This window comes from Lissotriton helveticus, chromosome 8 (genome assembly GCF_964261635.1).
Source record: "Lissotriton helveticus chromosome 8, aLisHel1.1, whole genome shotgun sequence".
Taxonomy (NCBI): domain Eukaryota; kingdom Metazoa; phylum Chordata; class Amphibia; order Caudata; family Salamandridae; genus Lissotriton; species Lissotriton helveticus.
Window position 1 is genome coordinate 50,750,133 of NC_136069.1, and position 22,500 is coordinate 50,772,632.

Below are 22,500 nucleotides of genomic sequence, written 5' to 3' on the forward strand. Positions count from 1 at the left end.
ACGGCAGGTCAGAGTGCCCAGGACGGGCTCCACGGGTCCCGGGCAGTCCTCCCCCCGGGCGTCCGGCGCTCCCTTCTCCAGGCCGATGGCAGGTCAGAGTGACCAGGACGGGCTCCACGGGTCCCGGGCAGTCCTCTCCCGGGCGTACGTGGTTGTCCGACAGATTCGGGCAGATGTGCTTTTACGAACCGGATCGGAATCGGCCCAAATAATAATAATAATAATAATAATCCACATTTGTAAGGCGCACAATCACCCGTAAGGGTCTCTAGGCGCTAGGGGCCGTTGGGAAGATTAAGCAAGCTATTGCCCAGAGTCACATGGTGCTGGGCTAATCTGCTGCCGGTGCCGGGGATCGAACCGTGATCCCCAGATTCCAGAGTCAGCCGCCCTAGCCGCGGCGCCAGCTATTTCCCAGAGTCACGTGGTGCTGGGCTAATCTGCGGCCGGTGCCGGGGATCGAACCCTGATCTCTGGGATGCTCGAGGGTTACTACGGGCTCTACAAAAACCTTAAATAAAAAAATCTCCAGATTCCGGAGTCAGCCGCCCTAGCCGCGGCGCCAGCTATTTCCCAGAGTCACCTGGTGCTGGGCTAATCTGCGGCCGGTGCCGGGGATCGAACCGTGATCTCCAGATTCCGGAGTCAGCCTCCCTAGCCGCGGCGCCAGCTATTTCCCAGAGTCACGTGGTGCTGGGCTAATCTGCGGCCGGTGCCGGGGATCGAACCCTGATCTCTGGGATGCTCGAGGGTTACTACGCGCTCTACAAAAACCTTAAATAAAAAAATCTCCAGATTCCGGAGTCAGCCGCCCTAGCCGCGGCGCCAGCTATTTCCCAGAGTCACCTGGTGCTGGGCTAATCTGCTGCCGGTGCCGGGGATCGAACCGTGATCCCCAGATGGGGATATCCCAAAAATCTGGCATGGATACGGCCCGCCAGGACTGGTTTGGGCACCCCTGATCTAAAGGTCCCTGGTTCAATCCCGGGTTTCGGCACAGTTGAGAGGTTCCTTGCTTCTGACAAAAGAGGTCTTGGAATCTGCTACAGTACTTTTTTCTCTATTCATCAAATTTTTTCCAACTGATATACAACACAAGTAATTTAACATAGACTTTGCTTTCTGTCCTCATTCTAAACTTGCTTCCACATTTCTTGATTTCAGGTTAGACTATGAATGTTTCCCATTTCATGCTTTTTTGTAAAGTAACCTCTTGTCTGCCTTACCTTCAACTTCCCCTTAAACACAGATGTCAGTAGTCAGATGACATTGCTTACCTACTCAGGCCAAATACGTCTGGGTAATATAGTGCTAGTCCATTCAGAGTTAAAAAAACGCTACCTAACCCGGATCCTAAAAACGCTATTTACCCATTTCACAAAGTTAACTGCTGAATGATACAGGACTCCTTAAAACATATCTCTAACATATAAGGGTAAATATCCAGGTCATGCATCTAGTTTGTTGAATGGTTCAAATCAAAGTATGAAGACCTCAGCTAGCAGCAGGCCGAAATAGCTCAGTTGGGAGAGCGTTAGACTGAAGATCTAAAGGTCCCTGGTTCAATCCCGGGTTTCGGCACAGTTGAGAGGTTCCTTGCTTCTGACAAAAGAGGTCTTGGAATCTGCTGCAGGACTTTTTTCTCTATTCATCAAATTTTTTCCAACTGATATACCACACAAGTAATTTAACATAGACTTTGCTTTCTGTCCTCATTCTAAACTTGCTTCCACATTTCTTGCCTTCAGGTTAGACTATGAATGTTTCCCATTTCATGCTTTTTTGTAAAGTAACCTCTTGTCTGCCTTACCTTCAACTTCCCCTTGAACACAGATGTCAGTAGTCAGATGACATTGCTTACCTACTCAGGCCAAATACGTCTGGGTAATATAGTGCTAGTCCATTCAGAGTTAAAAAAACGCTACCTAACCCGGATCCCAAAAACGCTATTTACCCATTGCACAAGTTAACTGCTGAATGATACAGGACTCCTTAAAACATATCTCTAACATATAAGGGTAAATATCCAGGTCATGCATCTAGTTTGTTGAATGGTTCAAATCAAAGTATGAAGACCTCAGCTAGCAGCAGGCCGAAATAGCTCAGTTGGGAGAGCGTTAGACTGAAGATCTAAAGGTCCCTGCTTCAATCCCGGGTTTCTGCACAGTTGAGAAGTTCCATGCTTCTAACAAAATAGGTCTTGGAATCAGCTTTAGTACTTTTTTCTCTATTCATAAAAAAAATTTCCAACTGATATACAACACAAGCAATTTAACATAGACTTTACTTTCTGTCCTCCTTTAAACTTGCTTCCACATTTCTTGCCTTCAGGTTACACTATGAATGTTTCCCATTTCATGCTTTTTTGTAAAGTAAACTCTTGTCTGCATTACCTTCAACTTCCCCTTGAACACAGATGTCAGTAGTCAGATGACATTGCTTACCTACTCAGGCCACATACGTCTGGGTAATATAGTGCTAGTCCATTCAGAGTTAAAAAAACGCTACCTAACCCGGATCCCAAAAACGCTATTTACCCATTGCACAAGTTAACTGCTGACTGATACAGGACTCCTTAAAACATATCTCTAACATATAAGGCTAAATATCCAGGTCATGCATCTAGTTTGTTGAATGGTTCAAATCAAAGTATGAAGACCTCAGCTAGCAGCAGGCCGAAATAGCTCAGTTGGGAGAGCGTTAGACTGAAGATCTAAAGGTCCCTGGTTCAATCCCGGGTTTCGGCACAGTTGAGAGGTTCCTTGCTTCTAACAAAATAGGTCTTGGAATCAGCTGTAGTACTTTTTTCTCTATTCATCAAATTTCTTTCAACTGAAATAAAACACAAGCAATTTAACATAGACTTTGCTTTCTGTCCTCCTTCTAAACTTGCTTCCACATTTCTTGCCTTCAGGTTAGACTATGAATGTTTCCCATTTCATGCTTTTTTGTAATGTAAACTCTTGTCTGCATTACCTTCAACTTCCCCTTGAACACAGATGTCAGTAGTCAGATGACGTTGCTTACCTACTCAGGCCACATACGTCTGGGTAATATAGTACTAGTCCATTCAGAGTTAAAAAAACGCTACCTAACCCGGATCCCAAAAATGCTATTTACTCTTTGCACAAGTTAACTGCTGAATGATACAGGACTCCTTAAAACATATCTCTAACATATAAGGGTAAATATCCAGGTCATGCATCTAGTTTGTTGAATGGTTCAAATCAAAGTATGAAGACCACAGCTAGCAGCAGGCCGAAATAGCTCAGTTGGGAGAGCGTTAGACTGAAGATTTAAAGGTCCCTGGTTCAATCGCGGGTTTCGGCACAGTTGAGAGGTTCCTTGCTTCTAACAAAATAGGTCTTGGAATCAGCTGTAGTACTTTTTTATCTATTCATCAAATTTTTTCCAACTGATATACAACACAAGCAATTTAACATAGACTTTGCTTTCTGTCCTCCTTCTAAACTTGCTTCCACATTTCTTGCCTTCAGGTTAGACTATGAATGTTTCCCATTTCATGCTTTTTTGTAATGTAAACTCTTGTCTGCATTACCTTCAACTTCCCCTTGAACACAGATGTCAGTAGTCAGATGACGTTGCTTACCTACTCAGGCCACATACGTCTGGGTAATATAGTGCTAGTCCATTCAGAGTTAAAAAAACGCTACCTAACCCGGATCCCAAAAATGCTATTTACCCATTGCACAAGTTAACTCCTGAATGATACAGGACTCCTTAAAACATATCTCTAACATATAAGGGTAAATATCCAGGTCATGCATCTAGTTTGTTGAATGGTTCAAATCAAAGTATGAATACCACAGCTAGCAGCAGGCCGAAATATCTCAGTTGGGAGAGCGTTAGACGGAAGATCTAAAGGTCCCTGTTTCAATCCCGGTTTTCGGCACAGTTGAGAGGTTCCTTGCTTTCAACAAAATAGGTCTTGAAATCTGCTGCAGTACTTTTTTCTCTATTCATCAAATTTTTTCGAACTGATATACAACACAAGCAATTTAACATAGACTTTGCTTTCTGTCCTCCTTCTAAACTTGCTTCCACATTTCTTGCCTTCAGGTTAGACTATGAATGTTTCCCATTTCATGCTTTTTTGTAAAGTAAACTCTTGTCTGCATTACCTTCAACTTCCCCTTGAACACAGATGTCAGTAGTCAGATGACATTGCTTACCTACTCAGGCCACATACGTCTGGGTAATATAGTGCTAGTCCATTCAGAGTTAAAAAAACGTTACCTAACCCGGATCCCAAAAACGCTATTTACCCATTGCACAAGTTAACTGCTGAATGATACAGGACTCCTTAAAACATATCTCTAACATATAAGGGTAAATATCCAGGTCATGCATCTAGTTTGTTGAATGGTTCAAATCAAAGTATGAAGACCTCAGCTAGCGGCAGGCCGAAATAGCTCAGTTGGGAGAGCGTTAGACTGAAGAGCTAAAGGTCTCTGGTTCAATCCCGGGTTTCGGCACAGTTGAGAGGTTCCTTGCTTCTAACAAAATATGTCTTGGAATCAGCTGTAGTACTTTTTTCTCTATTCATCAAATTCTTTCCAACTGATATACAACACAAGCAATTTAACATAGACTTTGCTTTGTGTCCTCCTTCTAAACTTGCTTCCACATTTCTTGCCTTCAGGTTAGACTATGAATGTTTCCTATTTCATGCTTTTTTGTAATGTAAACTCTTGTCTGCCTTACCTTCAACTTCCCCTTGAACACAGATGTCAGTAGTCAGATGACGTTGCTTACCTACTCAGGCCACATACGTCTGGGTAATATAGTGCTAGTCCATTCAGAGTTAAAAAAAACGCTACCTAACCCGGATCCCAAAACTCTATTTACCCATTGCACAAGTTAACTGCTGAATGATACAGGACTCCTTAAAACATATCTCTAACATATAAGGGTAAACATCCAGGTCATGCATCTAGTTTGTTGAATGGTTCAAATCAAAGTATGAAGACCACAGCTAGCAGCAGGCCGAAATAGCTCAGTTGGGAGAGCGTTAGACTGAAGATCTAAAGGTCCCTGGTTCAATCCCGGGTTTCGGCACAGTTGAGAGGTTCCTTGCTTCTAACAAAATAGGTCTTGGAATCAGCTGTAGTACTTTTTTCACTATTCATCAAATTTTTTCTAACTGATATACAACACAAGCAATTTAACATAGACTTTGCTTTGTGTCCTCCTTCTAACCTTGCTTCCACATTTCTTGCCTTCAGGTTAGACTATGAATGTTTCCCATTTCATGCTTTTTTGTAATGTAAACTCTTGTCTGCATTACCTTCAACTTCCCCTTGAACACAGATGTCAGTAGGCAGATGACATTGCTTACCTTCTCAGGCCATATACGTCTGGGTAATATAGTGCTAGTCCATTCAGAGTTAAAAAAACGTTACCTAACCCGGATCCCAAAAACGCTATTTACCCATTGCACAAGTTAACTGCTGAATGATACAGGACTCCTTAAAACATATCTCTAACATATAAGTGTAAATATCCAGGTCATGCATCTAGTTTGTTGAATGGTTCAAATCAAAGTATGAAGACCACAGCTAGCAGCAGGCCGAAGTAGCTCAGTTGGGAGAGCGTTAGACTGAAGATCTAAAGGTCCCTGGTTCAATCCTGGGTTTCGGCACAGTTGAGAGGTTCCTTGCTTCTGACAAAATAGGTCTTGGAATCAGCTGTAGTACTTTTTTCTCTATTCATCAAATTTTTTCCAACTGATATACAACACAAGCAATTTAACATAGACTTTGCTTTGTGTCCTCCTTCTAAACTTGCTTCCACATTTCTTGCCTTCAGGTTAGACTATGAATGTTTCCCATTTCATGCTTTTTTGTAATGTAAACTCTTGTCTGCATTACCTTCAACTTCCCCTTGAACACAGATGTCAGTAGTCAGATGACATTGCTTACCTTCTCAGGCCACATACGTCTGTGTAATATAGTGCTAGTCCATTCAGAGTTAAAAAAACATTACCTAACCCGGATCCCAAAAACGCTATTTACCCATTGCACAAGTTAACTGCTGAATGATACAGGACTCCTTAAAACATATCTCTAACATATAAGTGTAAATATCCAGGTCATGCATCTGGTTTGTTGAATGGTTCAAATCAAAGTATGAAAAACACAGCTAGCAGCAGGCTGAAATAGCTCAGTTGGGAGAGCGTTAGACTGAAGATCTAAAGGTCCCTGGTTCAATCCCGGGTTTCGGCACAGTTGAGAGGTTCCTTGCTTCTGACAAAATAGGTCTTGGAATCAGCTGTAGTACTTTTTTCTCTATTCATCAAATTTTTTCCAACTGATATACAACACAAGCAATTTAACATAGACTTTGCTTTGTGTCCTCCTTCTAAACTTGCTTCCACATTTCTTGCCTTCAGGTTAGACTATGAATGTTTCCCATTTCATGCTTTTTTGTAATGTAAACTCTTGTCTGCATTACCTTCAACTTCCCCTTGAACACAGATGTCAGTAGTCAGATGACGTTGCTTACCTACTCAGGCCACATACGTCTGGGTAATATAGTGCTAGTCCATTCAGAGTTAAAAAAACGCTACCTAACCCGGATCCCAAAAACGCTATTTACCCATTGCACAAGTTAACTGCTGAATGATACAGGACTCCTTAAAACACATCTCTAACATATAAGGGTAAATATCCAGGTCATGCATCTAGTTTGTTGAATGGTTCAAATCAAAGTATGAAGACCACAGATATCAGCAGGCCGAAATAGCTCAGTTGGGAGAGCGTTAGTCTGAAGATCTGAAGGTCGCTGGTTCAATCCCGGGTTTCGGCACAGTTGAGAGGTTCCTTGCTTCTGACAAAAGAGGTCTTGAAGTCTGCTGCAGTACTTTTTTCTCTATTCATCAAATTTTTTCCAACTGATATACAACACAAGTAATTTAACATAGACTTTGCTTTCTGTCCTCATTCTAAACTTGCTTCCACATTTCTTGCCTTCAGGTTAGACTATGAATGTTTCCCATTTCATGCTTTTTTGTAAAGTAACCTCTTGTCTGCATTACCTTCAACTTCCCCTTGAACACAGATGTCAGTAGTCAGATGACATTGCTTACCTACTCAGGCCACATACGTCTGGGTAATATAGTGCTAGTCCATTCAGAGTTAAAAAAACGCTACCTAACCCGGATCCCAAAAACGCTATTTACCCATTGCAAAAGTTAACTGCTGAATGATACAGGACTCCTTAAGACATATCTCTAACATATAAGGGTAAATATCCAGGTCATGCATCTAGTTTGTTGAATGGTTCAAATCAAAGTATGAAGACCACAGCTAGCAGCAGGCTGAAATAGCTCAGTTGGGAGAGCGTTAGACTGAAGATCTAAAGGTACCTGGTTCAATCCCGGGTTTCGGCACAGTTGAGAGGTTCCTTGCTTCTAACAAAATAGGTCTTGGAATCAGTTGTAGTACTTTTTTATCTATTCATCAAATTTTTTCCAACTGATATACAACACAAGCAATTTAACATAGACTTTGCTTTCTGTCCTCCTTCTAAACTTGCTTCCACATTTCTTGCCTTCAGGTTAGACTATGAATGTTTCCCATTTCATGCTTTTTTGTAATGTAAACTCTTGTCTGCATTACCTTCAACTTCCCCTTGAACACAGATGTCAGTAGTCAGATGACGTTGCTTACCTACTCAGGCCACATACGTCTGGGTAATATAGTGCTAGTCCGTTCAGAGTTAAAAAAACGCTACCTAACCCGGATCCCAAAAATGCTATTTACCCATTGCACAAGTTAACTGCTGAATGATACAGGACTCCTTAAAACATATCTCTAACATATAAGGGTAAATATCCAGGTCATGCATCTAGTTTGTTGAATGGTTCAAATCAAAGTATGAAGACCACAGCTAGCAGCAGGCCGAAATATCTCAGTTGGGAGAGCGTTAGACGGAAGATCTAAAGGTCCCTGTTTCAATCCCGGTTTTCGGCACAGTTGAGAGGTTCCTTGCTTTCAACAAAATAGGTCTTGAAATCTGCTGCAGTACTTTTTTCTCTATTCATCAAATTTTTTCGAACTGATATACAACACAAGCAATTTAACATAGACTTTGCTTTCTGTCCTCCTTCTAAACTTGCTTCCACATTTCTTGCCTTCAGGTTAGACTATGAATGTTTCCCATTTCATGCTTTTTTGTAAAGTAAACTCTTGTCTGCATTACCTTCAACTTCCCCTTGAACACAGATGTCAGTAGTCAGATGACATTGCTTACCTACTCAGGCCACATACGTCTGGGTAATATAGTGCTAGTCCATTCAGAGTTAAAAAAACGTTACCTAACCCGGATCCCAAAACTCTATTTACCCATTGCACAAGTTAACTGCTGAATGATACAGGACTCCTTAAAACATATCTCTAACATATAAGGGTAAATATCCAGGTCATGCATCTAGTTTGTTGAATGGTTCAAATCAAAGTATGAAGACCACTGCTAGCAGCAGGCCGAAATAGCTCAGTTGGGAGAGCGTTAGACTGAAGATCTAAAGGTCCCTGGTTCAATCCCGGGTTTCGGCACAGTTGAGAGGTTCCTTGCTTCTGACAAAAGAGGTCTTGGAATCTGCTACAGTACTTTTTTCTCTATTCATCAAATTTTTTCCAACTGATATACAACACAAGCAATTTAACATAGACTTTGCTTTCTGTCCTCCTTCTAAACTTGCTTCCACATTTCTTGCCTTCAGGTTAGACTATGAATGTTTCCCATTTCATGCTTTTTTGTAAAGTAAACTCTTGTCTGCATTACCTTCAACTTCCCCTTGAACACAGATGTCAGTAGTCAGATGACATTGCTTACCTACTCAGGCCACATACGTCTGGGTAATATAGTGCTAGTCCATTCAGAGTTAAAAAAACGTTACCTAACCCGGATCCCAAAACTCTATTTACCCATTGCACAAGTTAACTGCTGAATGATACAGGACTCCTTAAAACATATCTCTAACATATAAGGGTAAACATCCAGGTCATGCATCTAGTTTGTTGAATTGTTCAAATCAAAGTATGAAGACCACAGCTAGCAGCAGGCCGAAATAGCTCAGTTGGGAGAGCGTTAGACTGAAGATCTAAAGGTCCCTGGTTCAATCCCGGGTTTCGGCACAGTTGAGAGGTTCCTTGCTTCTAACAAAATAGGTCTTGGAATCAGCTGTAGTACTTTTTTCACTATTCATCAAATTTTTTCTAACTGATATACAACACAAGCAATTTAACATAGACTTTGCTTTGTGTCCTCCTTCTAACCTTGCTTCCACATTTCTTGCCTTCAGGTTAGACTATGAATGTTTCCCATTTCATGCTTTTTTGTAATGTAAACTCTTGTCTGCATTACCTTCAACTTCCCCTTGAACACAGATGTCAGTAGTCAGATGACATTGCTTACCTTCTCAGGCCACATACGTCTGGGTAATATAGTGCTAGTCCATTCAGAGTTAAAAAAACGTTACCTAACCCGGATCCCAAAAACGCTATTTACCCATTGCACAAGTTAACTGCTGAATGATACAGGACTCCTTAAAACATATCTCTAACATATAAGTGTAAATATCCAGGTCATGCATCTAGTTTGTTGAATGGTTCAAATCAAAGTATGAAGACCTCAGCTAGCAGCAGGCCGAAATAGCTCAGTTGGGAGAGCGTTAGACTGAAGATCTAAAGGTCCCTGGTTCAATCCCGGGTTTCGACACAGTTGAGAGGTTCCTTGCTTCTAACAAAATAGGTCTTGGAATCAGCTGTAGTACTTTTTTCTCTATTCATCAAATTTCTTTCAACTGAAATAAAACACAAGCAATTTAACATAGACTTTGCTTTCTGTCCTCCTTCTAAACTTGCTTCCACATTTCTTGCCTTCAGGTTAGACTATGAATGTTTCCCATTTCATGCTTTTTTGTAATGTAAACTCTTGTCTGCATTACCTTCAACTTCCCCTTGAACACAGATGTCAGTAGTCAGATGACGTTGCTTACCTACTCAGGCCACATACGTCTGGGTAATATAGTACTAGTCCATTCAGAGTTAAAAAAACGCTACCTAACCCGGATCCCAAAAATGCTATTTACTCTTTGCACAAGTTAACTGCTGAATGATACAGGACTCCTTAAAACATATCTCTAACATATAAGGGTAAATATCCAGGTCATGCATCTAGTTTGTTGAATGGTTCAAATCAAAGTATGAAGACCACAGCTAGCAGCAGGCCGAAATAGCTCAGTTGGGAGAGCGTTAGACTGAAGATTTAAAGGTCCCTGGTTCAATCGCGGGTTTCGGCACAGTTGAGAGGTTCCTTGCTTCTAACAAAATAGGTCTTGGAATCAGCTGTAGTACTTTTTTATCTATTCATCAAATTTTTTCCAACTGATATACAACACAAGCAATTTAACATAGACTTTGCTTTCTGTCCTCCTTCTAAACTTGCTTCCACATTTCTTGCCTTCAGGTTAGACTATGAATGTTTCCCATTTCATGCTTTTTTGTAATGTAAACTCTTGTCTGCATTACCTTCAACTTCCCCTTGAACACAGATGTCAGTAGTCAGATGACATTGCTTACCTTCTCAGGCCACATACGTCTGTGTAATATAGTGCTAGTCCATTCAGAGTTAAAAAAACATTACCTAACCCGGATCCCAAAAACGCTATTTACCCATTGCACAAGTTAACTGCTGAATGATACAGGACTCCTTAAAACATATCTCTAACATATAAGTGTAAATATCCAGGTCATGCATCTAGTTTGTTGAATGGTTCAAATCAAAGTATGAAGACCTCAGCTAGCGGCAGGCCGAAATAGCTCAGTTGGGAGAGCGTTAGACTGAAGAGCTAAAGGTCTCTGGTTCAATCCCGGGTTTCGGCACAGTTGAGAGGTTCCTTGCTTCTAACAAAATATGTCTTGGAATCAGCTGTAGTACTTTTTTCTCTATTCATCAAATTCTTTCCAACTGATATACAACACAAGCAATTTAACATAGACTTTGCTTTGTGTCCTCCTTCTAAACTTGCTTCCACATTTCTTGCCTTCAGGTTAGACTATGAATGTTTCCTATTTCATGCTTTTTTGTAATGTAAACTCTTGTCTGCCTTACCTTCAACTTCCCCTTGAACACAGATGTCAGTAGTCAGATGACGTTGCTTACCTACTCAGGCCACATACGTCTGGGTAATATAGTGCTAGTCCATTCAGAGTTAAAAAAAACGCTACCTAACCCGGATCCCAAAACTCTATTTACCCATTGCACAAGTTAACTGCTGAATGATACAGGACTCCTTAAAACATATCTCTAACATATAAGGGTAAACATCCAGGTCATGCATCTAGTTTGTTGAATGGTTCAAATCAAAGTATGAAGACCACAGCTAGCAGCAGGCCGAAATAGCTCAGTTGGGAGAGCGTTAGACTGAAGATCTAAAGGTCCCTGGTTCAATCCCGGGTTTCGGCACAGTTGAGAGGTTCCTTGCTTCTAACAAAATAGGTCTTGGAATCAGCTGTAGTACTTTTTTCACTATTCATCAAATTTTTTCTAACTGATATACAACACAAGCAATTTAACATAGACTTTGCTTTGTGTCCTCCTTCTAACCTTGCTTCCACATTTCTTGCCTTCAGGTTAGACTATGAATGTTTCCCATTTCATGCTTTTTTGTAATGTAAACTCTTGTCTGCATTACCTTCAACTTCCCCTTGAACACAGATGTCAGTAGGCAGATGACATTGCTTACCTTCTCAGGCCATATACGTCTGGGTAATATAGTGCTAGTCCATTCAGAGTTAAAAAAACGTTACCTAACCCGGATCCCAAAAACGCTATTTACCCATTGCACAAGTTAACTGCTGAATGATACAGGACTCCTTAAAACATATCTCTAACATATAAGTGTAAATATCCAGGTCATGCATCTAGTTTGTTGAATGGTTCAAATCAAAGTATGAAGACCACAGCTAGCAGCAGGCCGAAGTAGCTCAGTTGGGAGAGCGTTAGACTGAAGATCTAAAGGTCCCTGGTTCAATCCTGGGTTTCGGCACAGTTGAGAGGTTCCTTGCTTCTGACAAAATAGGTCTTGGAATCAGCTGTAGTACTTTTTTCTCTATTCATCAAATTTTTTCCAACTGATATACAACACAAGCAATTTAACATAGACTTTGCTTTGTGTCCTCCTTCTAAACTTGCTTCCACATTTCTTGCCTTCAGGTTAGACTATGAATGTTTCCCATTTCATGCTTTTTTGTAATGTAAACTCTTGTCTGCATTACCTTCAACTTCCCCTTGAACACAGATGTCAGTAGTCAGATGACATTGCTTACCTTCTCAGGCCACATACGTCTGTGTAATATAGTGCTAGTCCATTCAGAGTTAAAAAAACATTACCTAACCCGGATCCCAAAAACGCTATTTACCCATTGCACAAGTTAACTGCTGAATGATACAGGACTCCTTAAAACATATCTCTAACATATAAGTGTAAATATCCAGGTCATGCATCTGGTTTGTTGAATGGTTCAAATCAAAGTATGAAAAACACAGCTAGCAGCAGGCTGAAATAGCTCAGTTGGGAGAGCGTTAGACTGAAGATCTAAAGGTCCCTGGTTCAATCCCGGGTTTCGGCACAGTTGAGAGGTTCCTTGCTTCTGACAAAATAGGTCTTGGAATCAGCTGTAGTACTTTTTTCTCTATTCATCAAATTTTTTCCAACTGATATACAACACAAGCAATTTAACATAGACTTTGCTTTGTGTCCTCCTTCTAAACTTGCTTCCACATTTCTTGCCTTCAGGTTAGACTATGAATGTTTCCCATTTCATGCTTTTTTGTAATGTAAACTCTTGTCTGCATTACCTTCAACTTCCCCTTGAACACAGATGTCAGTAGTCAGATGACGTTGCTTACCTACTCAGGCCACATACGTCTGGGTAATATAGTGCTAGTCCATTCAGAGTTAAAAAAACGCTACCTAACCCGGATCCCAAAAACGCTATTTACCCATTGCACAAGTTAACTGCTGAATGATACAGGACTCCTTAAAACACATCTCTAACATATAAGGGTAAATATCCAGGTCATGCATCTAGTTTGTTGAATGGTTCAAATCAAAGTATGAAGACCACAGATATCAGCAGGCCGAAATAGCTCAGTTGGGAGAGCGTTAGTCTGAAGATCTGAAGGTCGCTGGTTCAATCCCGGGTTTCGGCACAGTTGAGAGGTTCCTTGCTTCTGACAAAAGAGGTCTTGAAGTCTGCTGCAGCACTTTTTTCTCTATTCATCAAATTTTTTCCAACTGATATACAACACAAGTAATTTAACATAGACTTTGCTTTCTGTCCTCATTCTAAACTTGCTTCCACATTTCTTGCCTTCAGGTTAGACTATGAATGTTTCCCATTTCATGCTTTTTTGTAAAGTAACCTCTTGTCTGCATTACCTTCAACTTCCCCTTGAACACAGATGTCAGTAGTCAGATGACATTGCTTACCTACTCAGGCCACATACGTCTGGGTAATATAGTGCTAGTCCATTCAGAGTTAAAAAAACGCTACCTAACCCGGATCCCAAAAACGCTATTTACCCATTGCAAAAGTTAACTGCTGAATGATACAGGACTCCTTAAGACATATCTCTAACATATAAGGGTAAATATCCAGGTCATGCATCTAGTTTGTTGAATGGTTCAAATCAAAGTATGAAGACCACAGCTAGCAGCAGGCTGAAATAGCTCAGTTGGGAGAGCGTTAGACTGAAGATCTAAAGGTACCTGGTTCAATCCCGGGTTTCGGCACAGTTGAGAGGTTCCTTGCTTCTAACAAAATAGGTCTTGGAATCAGTTGTAGTACTTTTTTATCTATTCATCAAATTTTTTCCAACTGATATACAACACAAGCAATTTAACATAGACTTTGCTTTCTGTCCTCCTTCTAAACTTGCTTCCACATTTCTTGCCTTCAGGTTAGACTATGAATGTTTCCCATTTCATGCTTTTTTGTAATGTAAACTCTTGTCTGCATTACCTTCAACTTCCCCTTGAACACAGATGTCAGTAGTCAGATGACGTTGCTTACCTACTCAGGCCACATACGTCTGGGTAATATAGTGCTAGTCCGTTCAGAGTTAAAAAAACGCTACCTAACCCGGATCCCAAAAATGCTATTTACCCATTGCACAAGTTAACTGCTGAATGATACAGGACTCCTTAAAACATATCTCTAACATATAAGGGTAAATATCCAGGTCATGCATCTAGTTTGTTGAATGGTTCAAATCAAAGTATGAAGACCACAGCTAGCAGCAGGCCGAAATATCTCAGTTGGGAGAGCGTTAGACGGAAGATCTAAAGGTCCCTGTTTCAATCCCGGTTTTCGGCACAGTTGAGAGGTTCCTTGCTTTCAACAAAATAGGTCTTGAAATCTGCTGCAGTACTTTTTTCTCTATTCATCAAATTTTTTCGAACTGATATACAACACAAGCAATTTAACATAGACTTTGCTTTCTGTCCTCCTTCTAAACTTGCTTCCACATTTCTTGCCTTCAGGTTAGACTATGAATGTTTCCCATTTCATGCTTTTTTGTAAAGTAAACTCTTGTCTGCATTACCTTCAACTTCCCCTTGAACACAGATGTCAGTAGTCAGATGACATTGCTTACCTACTCAGGCCACATACGTCTGGGTAATATAGTGCTAGTCCATTCAGAGTTAAAAAAACGTTACCTAACCCGGATCCCAAAACTCTATTTACCCATTGCACAAGTTAACTGCTGAATGATACAGGACTCCTTAAAACATATCTCTAACATATAAGGGTAAATATCCAGGTCATGCATCTAGTTTGTTGAATGGTTCAAATCAAAGTATGAAGACCACTGCTAGCAGCAGGCCGAAATAGCTCAGTTGGGAGAGCGTTAGACTGAAGATCTAAAGGTCCCTGGTTCAATCCCGGGTTTCGGCACAGTTGAGAGGTTCCTTGCTTCTGACAAAAGAGGTCTTGGAATCTGCTACAGTACTTTTTTCTCTATTCATCAAATTTTTTCCAACTGATATACAACACAAGCAATTTAACATAGACTTTGCTTTCTGTCCTCCTTCTAAACTTGCTTCCACATTTCTTGCCTTCAGGTTAGACTATGAATGTTTCCCATTTCATGCTTTTTTGTAAAGTAAACTCTTGTCTGCATTACCTTCAACTTCCCCTTGAACACAGATGTCAGTAGTCAGATGACATTGCTTACCTACTCAGGCCACATACGTCTGGGTAATATAGTGCTAGTCCATTCAGAGTTAAAAAAACGTTACCTAACCCGGATCCCAAAACTCTATTTACCCATTGCACAAGTTAACTGCTGAATGATACAGGACTCCTTAAAACATATCTCTAACATATAAGGGTAAACATCCAGGTCATGCATCTAGTTTGTTGAATTGTTCAAATCAAAGTATGAAGACCACAGCTAGCAGCAGGCCGAAATAGCTCAGTTGGGAGAGCGTTAGACTGAAGATCTAAAGGTCCCTGGTTCAATCCCGGGTTTCGGCACAGTTGAGAGGTTCCTTGCTTCTAACAAAATAGGTCTTGGAATCAGCTGTAGTACTTTTTTCACTATTCATCAAATTTTTTCTAACTGATATACAACACAAGCAATTTAACATAGACTTTGCTTTGTGTCCTCCTTCTAACCTTGCTTCCACATTTCTTGCCTTCAGGTTAGACTATGAATGTTTCCCATTTCATGCTTTTTTGTAATGTAAACTCTTGTCTGCATTACCTTCAACTTCCCCTTGAACACAGATGTCAGTAGTCAGATGACATTGCTTACCTTCTCAGGCCACATACGTCTGGGTAATATAGTGCTAGTCCATTCAGAGTTAAAAAAACGTTACCTAACCCGGATCCCAAAAACGCTATTTACCCATTGCACAAGTTAACTGCTGAATGATACAGGACTCCTTAAAACATATCTCTAACATATAAGTGTAAATATCCAGGTCATGCATCTAGTTTGTTGAATGGTTCAAATCAAAGTATGAAGACCTCAGCTAGCAGCAGGCCGAAATAGCTCAGTTGGGAGAGCGTTAGACTGAAGATCTAAAGGTCCCTGGTTCAATCCCGGGTTTCGACACAGTTGAGAGGTTCCTTGCTTCTAACAAAATAGGTCTTGGAATCAGCTGTAGTACTTTTTTCTCTATTCATCAAATTTCTTTCAACTGAAATAAAACACAAGCAATTTAACATAGACTTTGCTTTCTGTCCTCCTTCTAAACTTGCTTCCACATTTCTTGCCTTCAGGTTAGACTATGAATGTTTCCCATTTCATGCTTTTTTGTAATGTAAACTCTTGTCTGCATTACCTTCAACTTCCCCTTGAACACAGATGTCAGTAGTCAGATGACGTTGCTTACCTACTCAGGCCACATACGTCTGGGTAATATAGTACTAGTCCATTCAGAGTTAAAAAAACGCTACCTAACCCGGATCCCAAAAATGCTATTTACTCTTTGCACAAGTTAACTGCTGAATGATACAGGACTCCTTAAAACATATCTCTAACATATAAGGGTAAATATCCAGGTCATGCATCTAGTTTGTTGAATGGTTCAAATCAAAGTATGAAGACCACAGCTAGCAGCAGGCCGAAATAGCTCAGTTGGGAGAGCGTTAGACTGAAGATTTAAAGGTCCCTGGTTCAATCGCGGGTTTCGGCACAGTTGAGAGGTTCCTTGCTTCTAACAAAATAGGTCTTGGAATCAGCTGTAGTACTTTTTTATCTATTCATCAAATTTTTTCCAACTGATATACAACACAAGCAATTTAACATAGACTTTGCTTTCTGTCCTCCTTCTAAACTTGCTTCCACATTTCTTGCCTTCAGGTTAGACTATGAATGTTTCCCATTTCATGCTTTTTTGTAATGTAAACTCTTGTCTGCATTACCTTCAACTTCCCCTTGAACACAGATGTCAGTAGTCAGATGACGTTGCTTACCTACTCAGGCCACATACGTCTGGGTAATATAGTGCTAGTCCATTCAGAGTTAAAAAAACGCTACCTAACCCGGATCCCAAAAATGCTATTTACCCATTGCACAAGTTAACTCCTGAATGATACAGGACTCCTTAAAACATATCTCTAACATATAAGGGTAAATATCCAGGTCATGCATCTAGTTTGTTGAATGGTTCAAATCAAAGTATGAATACCACAGCTAGCAGCAGGCCGAAATATCTCAGTTGGGAGAGCGTTAGACGGAAGATCTAAAGGTCCCTGTTTCAATCCCGGTTTTCGGCACAGTTGAGAGGTTCCTTGCTTTCAACAAAATAGGTCTTGAAATCTGCTGCAGTACTTTTTTCTCTATTCATCAAATTTTTTCGAACTGATATACAACACAAGCAATTTAACATAGACTTTGCTTTCTGTCCTCCTTCTAAACTTGCTTCCACATTTCTTGCCTTCAGGTTAGACTATGAATGTTTCCCATTTCATGCTTTTTTGTAAAGTAAACTCTTGTCTGCATTACCTTCAACTTCCCCTTGAACACAGATGTCAGTAGTCAGATGACATTGCTTACCTACTCAGGCCACATACGTCTGGGTAATATAGTGCTAGTCCATTCAGAGTTAAAAAAACGTTACCTAACCCGGATCCCAAAAACGCTATTTACCCATTGCACAAGTTAACTGCTGAATGATACAGGACTCCTTAAAACATATCTCTAACATATAAGGGTAAATATCCAGGTCATGCATCTAGTTTGTTGAATGGTTCAAATCAAAGTATGAAGACCTCAGCTAGCGGCAGGCCGAAATAGCTCAGTTGGGAGAGCGTTAGACTGAAGAGCTAAAGGTCTCTGGTTCAATCCCGGGTTTCGGCACAGTTGAGAGGTTCCTTGCTTCTAACAAAATATGTCTTGGAATCAGCTGTAGTACTTTTTTCTCTATTCATCAAATTCTTTCCAACTGATATACAACACAAGCAATTTAACATAGACTTTGCTTTGTGTCCTCCTTCTAAACTTGCTTCCACATTTCTTGCCTTCAGGTTAGACTATGAATGTTTCCTATTTCATGCTTTTTTGTAATGTAAACTCTTGTCTGCCTTACCTTCAACTTCCCCTTGAACACAGATGTCAGTAGTCAGATGACGTTGCTTACCTACTCAGGCCACATACGTCTGGGTAATATAGTGCTAGTCCATTCAGAGTTAAAAAAAACGCTACCTAACCCGGATCCCAAAACTCTATTTACCCATTGCACAAGTTAACTGCTGAATGATACAGGACTCCTTAAAACATATCTCTAACATATAAGGGTAAACATCCAGGTCATGTATCTAGTTTGTTGAATGGTTCAAATCAAAGTATGAAGACCACAGCTAGCAGCAGGCCGAAATAGCTCAGTTGGGAGAGCGTTAGACTGAAGATCTAAAGGTCCCTGGTTCAATCCCGGGTTTCGGCACAGTTGAGAGGTTCCTTGCTTCTAACAAAATAGGTCTTGGAATCAGCTGTAGTACTTTTTTCACTATTCATCAAATTTTTTCTAACTGATATACAACACAAGCAATTTAACATAGACTTTGCTTTGTGTCCTCCTTCTAACCTTGCTTCCACATTTCTTGCCTTCAGGTTAGACTATGAATGTTTCCCATTTCATGCTTTTTTGTAATGTAAACTCTTGTCTGCATTACCTTCAACTTCCCCTTGAACACAGATGTCAGTAGGCAGATGACATTGCTTACCTTCTCAGGCCATATACGTCTGGGTAATATAGTGCTAGTCCATTCAGAGTTAAAAAAACGTTACCTAACCCGGATCCCAAAAACGCTATTTACCCATTGCACAAGTTAACTGCTGAATGATACAGGACTCCTTAAAACATATCTCTAACATATAAGTGTAAATATCCAGGTCATGCATCTAGTTTGTTGAATGGTTCAAATCAAAGTATGAAGACCACAGCTAGCAGCAGGCCGAAGTAGCTCAGTTGGGAGAGCGTTAGACTGAAGATCTAAAGGTCCCTGGTTCAATCCCGGGTTTCGGCACAGTTGAGAGGTTCCTTGCTTCTGACAAAATAGGTCTTGGAATCAGCTGTAGTACTTTTTTCTCTATTCATCAAATTTTTTCCAACTGATATACAACACAAGCAATTTAACATAGACTTTGCTTTGTGTCCTCCTTCTAAACTTGCTTCCACATTTCTTGCCTTCAGGTTAGACTATGAATGTTTCCCATTTCATGCTTTTTTGTAATGTAAACTCTTGTCTGCATTACCTTCAACTTCCCCTTGAACACAGATGTCAGTAGTCAGATGACATTGCTTACCTTCTCAGGCCACATACGTCTGTGTAATATAGTGCTAGTCCATTCAGAGTTAAAAAAACATTACCTAACCCGGATCCCAAAAACGCTATTTACCCATTGCACAAGTTAACTGCTGAATGATACAGGACTCCTTAAAACATATCTCTAACATATAAGTGTAAATATCCAGGTCATGCATCTGGTTTGTTGAATGGTTCAAATCAAAGTATGAAAAACACAGCTAGCAGCAGGCTGAAATAGCTCAGTTGGGAGAGCGTTAGACTGAAGATCTAAAGGTCCCTGGTTCAATCCCGGGTTTCGGCACAGTTGAGAGGTTCCTTGCTTCTGACAAAATAGGTCTTGGAATCAGCTGTAGTACTTTTTTCTCTATTCATCAAATTTTTTCCAACTGATATACAACACAAGCAATTTAACATAGACTTTGCTTTGTGTCCTCCTTCTAAACTTGCTTCCACATTTCTTGCCTTCAGGTTAGACTATGAATGTTTCCCATTTCATGCTTTTTTGTAATGTAAACTCTTGTCTGCATTACCTTCAACTTCCCCTTGAACACAGATGTCAGTAGTCAGATGACGTTGCTTACCTACTCAGGCCACATACGTCTGGGTAATATAGTGCTAGTCCATTCAGAGTTAAAAAAACGCTACCTAACCCGGATCCCAAAAACGCTATTTACCCATTGCACAAGTTAACTGCTGAATGATACAGGACTCCTTAAAACACATCTCTAACATATAAGGGTAAATATCCAGGTCATGCATCTAGTTTGTTGAATGGTTCAAATCAAAGTATGAAGACCACAGATATCAGCAGGCCGAAATAGCTCAGTTGGGAGAGCGTTAGTCTGAAGATCTGAAGGTCGCTGGTTCAATCCCGGGTTTCGGCACAGTTGAGAGGTTCCTTGCTTCTGACAAAAGAGGTCTTGGAGTCTGCTGCAGTACTTTTTTCTCTATTCATCAAATTTTTTCCAACTGATATACAACACAAGTAATTTAACATAGACTTTGCTTTCTGTCCTCATTCTAAACTTGCTTCCACATTTCTTGCCTTCAGGTTAGACTATGAATGTTTCCCATTTCATGCTTTTTTGTAAAGTAACCTCTTGTCTGCATTACCTTCAACTTCCCCTTGAACACAGATGTCAGTAGTCAGATGACATTGCTTACCTACTCAGGCCACATACGTCTGGGTAATATAGTGCTAGTCCATTCAGAGTTAAAAAAACGCTACCTAACCCGGATCCCAAAAACGCTATTTACCCATTGCAAAAGTTAACTGCTGAATGATACAGGACTCCTTAAAACATATCTCTAACATATAAGGGTAAATATCCAGGTCATGCATCTAGTTTGTTGAATGGTTCAAATCAAAGTATGAAGACCACAGCTAGCAGCAGGCTGAAATAGCTCAGTTGGGAGAGCGTTAGACTGAAGATCTAAAGGTACCTGGTTCAATCCCGGGTTTCGGCACAGTTGAGAGGTTCCTTGCTTCTAACAAAATAGGTCTTGGAATCAGTTGTAGTACTTTTTTATCTATTCATCAAATTTTTTCCAACTGATATACAACACAAGCAATTTAACATAGACTTTGCTTTCTGTCCTCCTTCTAAACTTGCTTCCACATTTCTTGCCTTCAGGTTAGACTATGAATGTTTCCCATTTCATGCTTTTTTGTAATGTAAACTCTTGTCTGCATTACCTTCAACTTCCCCTTGAACACAGATGTCAGTAGTCAGATGACGTTGCTTACCTACTCAGGCCACATACGTCTGGGTAATATAGTGCTAGTCCGTTCAGAGTTAAAAAAACGCTACCTAACCCGGATCCCAAAAATGCTATTTACCCATTGCACAAGTTAACTGCTGAATGATACAGGACTCCTTAAAACATATCTCTAACATATAAGGGTAAATATCCAGGTCATGCATCTAGTTTGTTGAATGGTTCAAATCAAAGTATGAAGACCACAGCTAGCAGCAGGCCGAAATATCTCAGTTGGGAGAGCGTTAGACGGAAGATCTAAAGGTCCCTGTTTCAATCCCGGTTTTCGGCACAGTTGAGAGGTTCCTTGCTTTCAACAAAATAGGTCTTGAAATCTGCTGCAGTACTTTTTTCTCTATTCATCAAATTTTTTCGAACTGATATACAACACAAGCAATTTAACATAGACTTTGCTTTCTGTCCTCCTTCTAAACTTGCTTCCACATTTCTTGCCTTCAGGTTAGACTATGAATGTTTCCCATTTCATGCTTTTTTGTAAAGTAAACTCTTGTCTGCATTACCTTCAACTTCCCCTTGAACACAGATGTCAGTAGTCAGATGACATTGCTTACCTACTCAGGCCACATACGTCTGGGTAATATAGTGCTAGTCCATTCAGAGTTAAAAAAACGTTACCTAACCCGGATCCCAAAACTCTATTTACCCATTGCACAAGTTAACTGCTGAATGATACAGGACTCCTTAAAACATATCTCTAACATATAAGGGTAAATATCCAGGTCATGCATCTAGTTTGTTGAATGGTTCAAATCAAAGTATGAAGACCACTGCTAGCAGCAGGCCGAAATAGCTCAGTTGGGAGAGCGTTAGACTGAAGATCTAAAGGTCCCTGGTTCAATCCCGGGTTTCGGCACAGTTGAGAGGTTCCTTGCTTCTGACAAAAGAGGTCTTGGAATCTGCTACAGTACTTTTTTCTCTATTCATCAAATTTTTTCCAACTGATATACAACACAAGCAATTTAACATAGACTTTGCTTTCTGTCCTCCTTCTAAACTTGCTTCCACATTTCTTGCCTTCAGGTTAGACTATGAATGTTTCCCATTTCATGCTTTTTTGTAAAGTAAACTCTTGTCTGCATTACCTTCAACTTCCCCTTGAACACAGATGTCAGTAGTCAGATGACATTGCTTACCTACTCAGGCCACATACGTCTGGGTAATATAGTGCTAGTCCATTCAGAGTTAAAAAAACGTTACCTAACCCGGATCCCAAAACTCTATTTACCCATTGCACAAGTTAACTGCTGAATGATACAGGACTCCTTAAAACATATCTCTAACATATAAGGGTAAACATCCAGGTCATGCATCTAGTTTGTTGAATTGTTCAAATCAAAGTATGAAGACCACAGCTAGCAGCAGGCCGAAATAG

At 40.4% G+C, this 22,500-nt stretch overlaps 17 non-coding genes across 17 annotated transcripts in view; all 17 read left to right on the plus strand.

The window, feature by feature from the left end:
- The first annotated feature begins 1,508 nt into the window (after nt 1-1,508).
- Nucleotides 1,509-1,581, plus strand: TRNAF-GAA (transfer RNA phenylalanine (anticodon GAA)). The gene has a single exon. It is a non-coding gene; the product is annotated as a tRNA-Phe (tRNA).
- Nucleotides 1,582-2,674: 1,093 nt separating this feature from the next.
- TRNAF-GAA (transfer RNA phenylalanine (anticodon GAA)) lies at nt 2,675-2,747 on the plus strand. Its single transcript has one exon. It is a non-coding gene; the product is annotated as a tRNA-Phe (tRNA).
- A 2,259-nt stretch (nt 2,748-5,006) lies between these two features.
- Nucleotides 5,007-5,079, plus strand: TRNAF-GAA (transfer RNA phenylalanine (anticodon GAA)). The gene has a single exon. It is a non-coding gene; the product is annotated as a tRNA-Phe (tRNA).
- A 1,093-nt stretch (nt 5,080-6,172) lies between these two features.
- On the plus strand, nt 6,173-6,245 carry TRNAF-GAA (transfer RNA phenylalanine (anticodon GAA)). Its single transcript has one exon. It is a non-coding gene; the product is annotated as a tRNA-Phe (tRNA).
- A 2,258-nt stretch (nt 6,246-8,503) lies between these two features.
- On the plus strand, nt 8,504-8,576 carry TRNAF-GAA (transfer RNA phenylalanine (anticodon GAA)). The gene has a single exon. It is a non-coding gene; the product is annotated as a tRNA-Phe (tRNA).
- Nucleotides 8,577-9,085: 509 nt separating this feature from the next.
- Nucleotides 9,086-9,158, plus strand: TRNAF-GAA (transfer RNA phenylalanine (anticodon GAA)). The gene has a single exon. It is a non-coding gene; the product is annotated as a tRNA-Phe (tRNA).
- Nucleotides 9,159-9,668: 510 nt separating this feature from the next.
- Nucleotides 9,669-9,741, plus strand: TRNAF-GAA (transfer RNA phenylalanine (anticodon GAA)). The gene has a single exon. It is a non-coding gene; the product is annotated as a tRNA-Phe (tRNA).
- Nucleotides 9,742-11,417: 1,676 nt separating this feature from the next.
- TRNAF-GAA (transfer RNA phenylalanine (anticodon GAA)) lies at nt 11,418-11,490 on the plus strand. The gene has a single exon. It is a non-coding gene; the product is annotated as a tRNA-Phe (tRNA).
- A 1,093-nt stretch (nt 11,491-12,583) lies between these two features.
- TRNAF-GAA (transfer RNA phenylalanine (anticodon GAA)) lies at nt 12,584-12,656 on the plus strand. The gene has a single exon. It is a non-coding gene; the product is annotated as a tRNA-Phe (tRNA).
- A 2,258-nt stretch (nt 12,657-14,914) lies between these two features.
- Nucleotides 14,915-14,987, plus strand: TRNAF-GAA (transfer RNA phenylalanine (anticodon GAA)). Its single transcript has one exon. It is a non-coding gene; the product is annotated as a tRNA-Phe (tRNA).
- A 509-nt stretch (nt 14,988-15,496) lies between these two features.
- TRNAF-GAA (transfer RNA phenylalanine (anticodon GAA)) lies at nt 15,497-15,569 on the plus strand. The gene has a single exon. It is a non-coding gene; the product is annotated as a tRNA-Phe (tRNA).
- Nucleotides 15,570-16,079: 510 nt separating this feature from the next.
- On the plus strand, nt 16,080-16,152 carry TRNAF-GAA (transfer RNA phenylalanine (anticodon GAA)). Its single transcript has one exon. It is a non-coding gene; the product is annotated as a tRNA-Phe (tRNA).
- Nucleotides 16,153-18,411: 2,259 nt separating this feature from the next.
- On the plus strand, nt 18,412-18,484 carry TRNAF-GAA (transfer RNA phenylalanine (anticodon GAA)). Its single transcript has one exon. It is a non-coding gene; the product is annotated as a tRNA-Phe (tRNA).
- A 510-nt stretch (nt 18,485-18,994) lies between these two features.
- Nucleotides 18,995-19,067, plus strand: TRNAF-GAA (transfer RNA phenylalanine (anticodon GAA)). Its single transcript has one exon. It is a non-coding gene; the product is annotated as a tRNA-Phe (tRNA).
- A 510-nt stretch (nt 19,068-19,577) lies between these two features.
- TRNAF-GAA (transfer RNA phenylalanine (anticodon GAA)) lies at nt 19,578-19,650 on the plus strand. The gene has a single exon. It is a non-coding gene; the product is annotated as a tRNA-Phe (tRNA).
- Nucleotides 19,651-21,908: 2,258 nt separating this feature from the next.
- On the plus strand, nt 21,909-21,981 carry TRNAF-GAA (transfer RNA phenylalanine (anticodon GAA)). The gene has a single exon. It is a non-coding gene; the product is annotated as a tRNA-Phe (tRNA).
- Nucleotides 21,982-22,490: 509 nt separating this feature from the next.
- The window catches only part of TRNAF-GAA (transfer RNA phenylalanine (anticodon GAA)), a 73-nt gene continuing 63 nt past the window's right edge, over nt 22,491-22,500 (plus strand). Inside the window, exon 1 of the tRNA in view lies at nt 22,491-22,500. This exon is cut by the window's right edge and continues 63 nt beyond it. This is a non-coding gene — a tRNA (tRNA-Phe).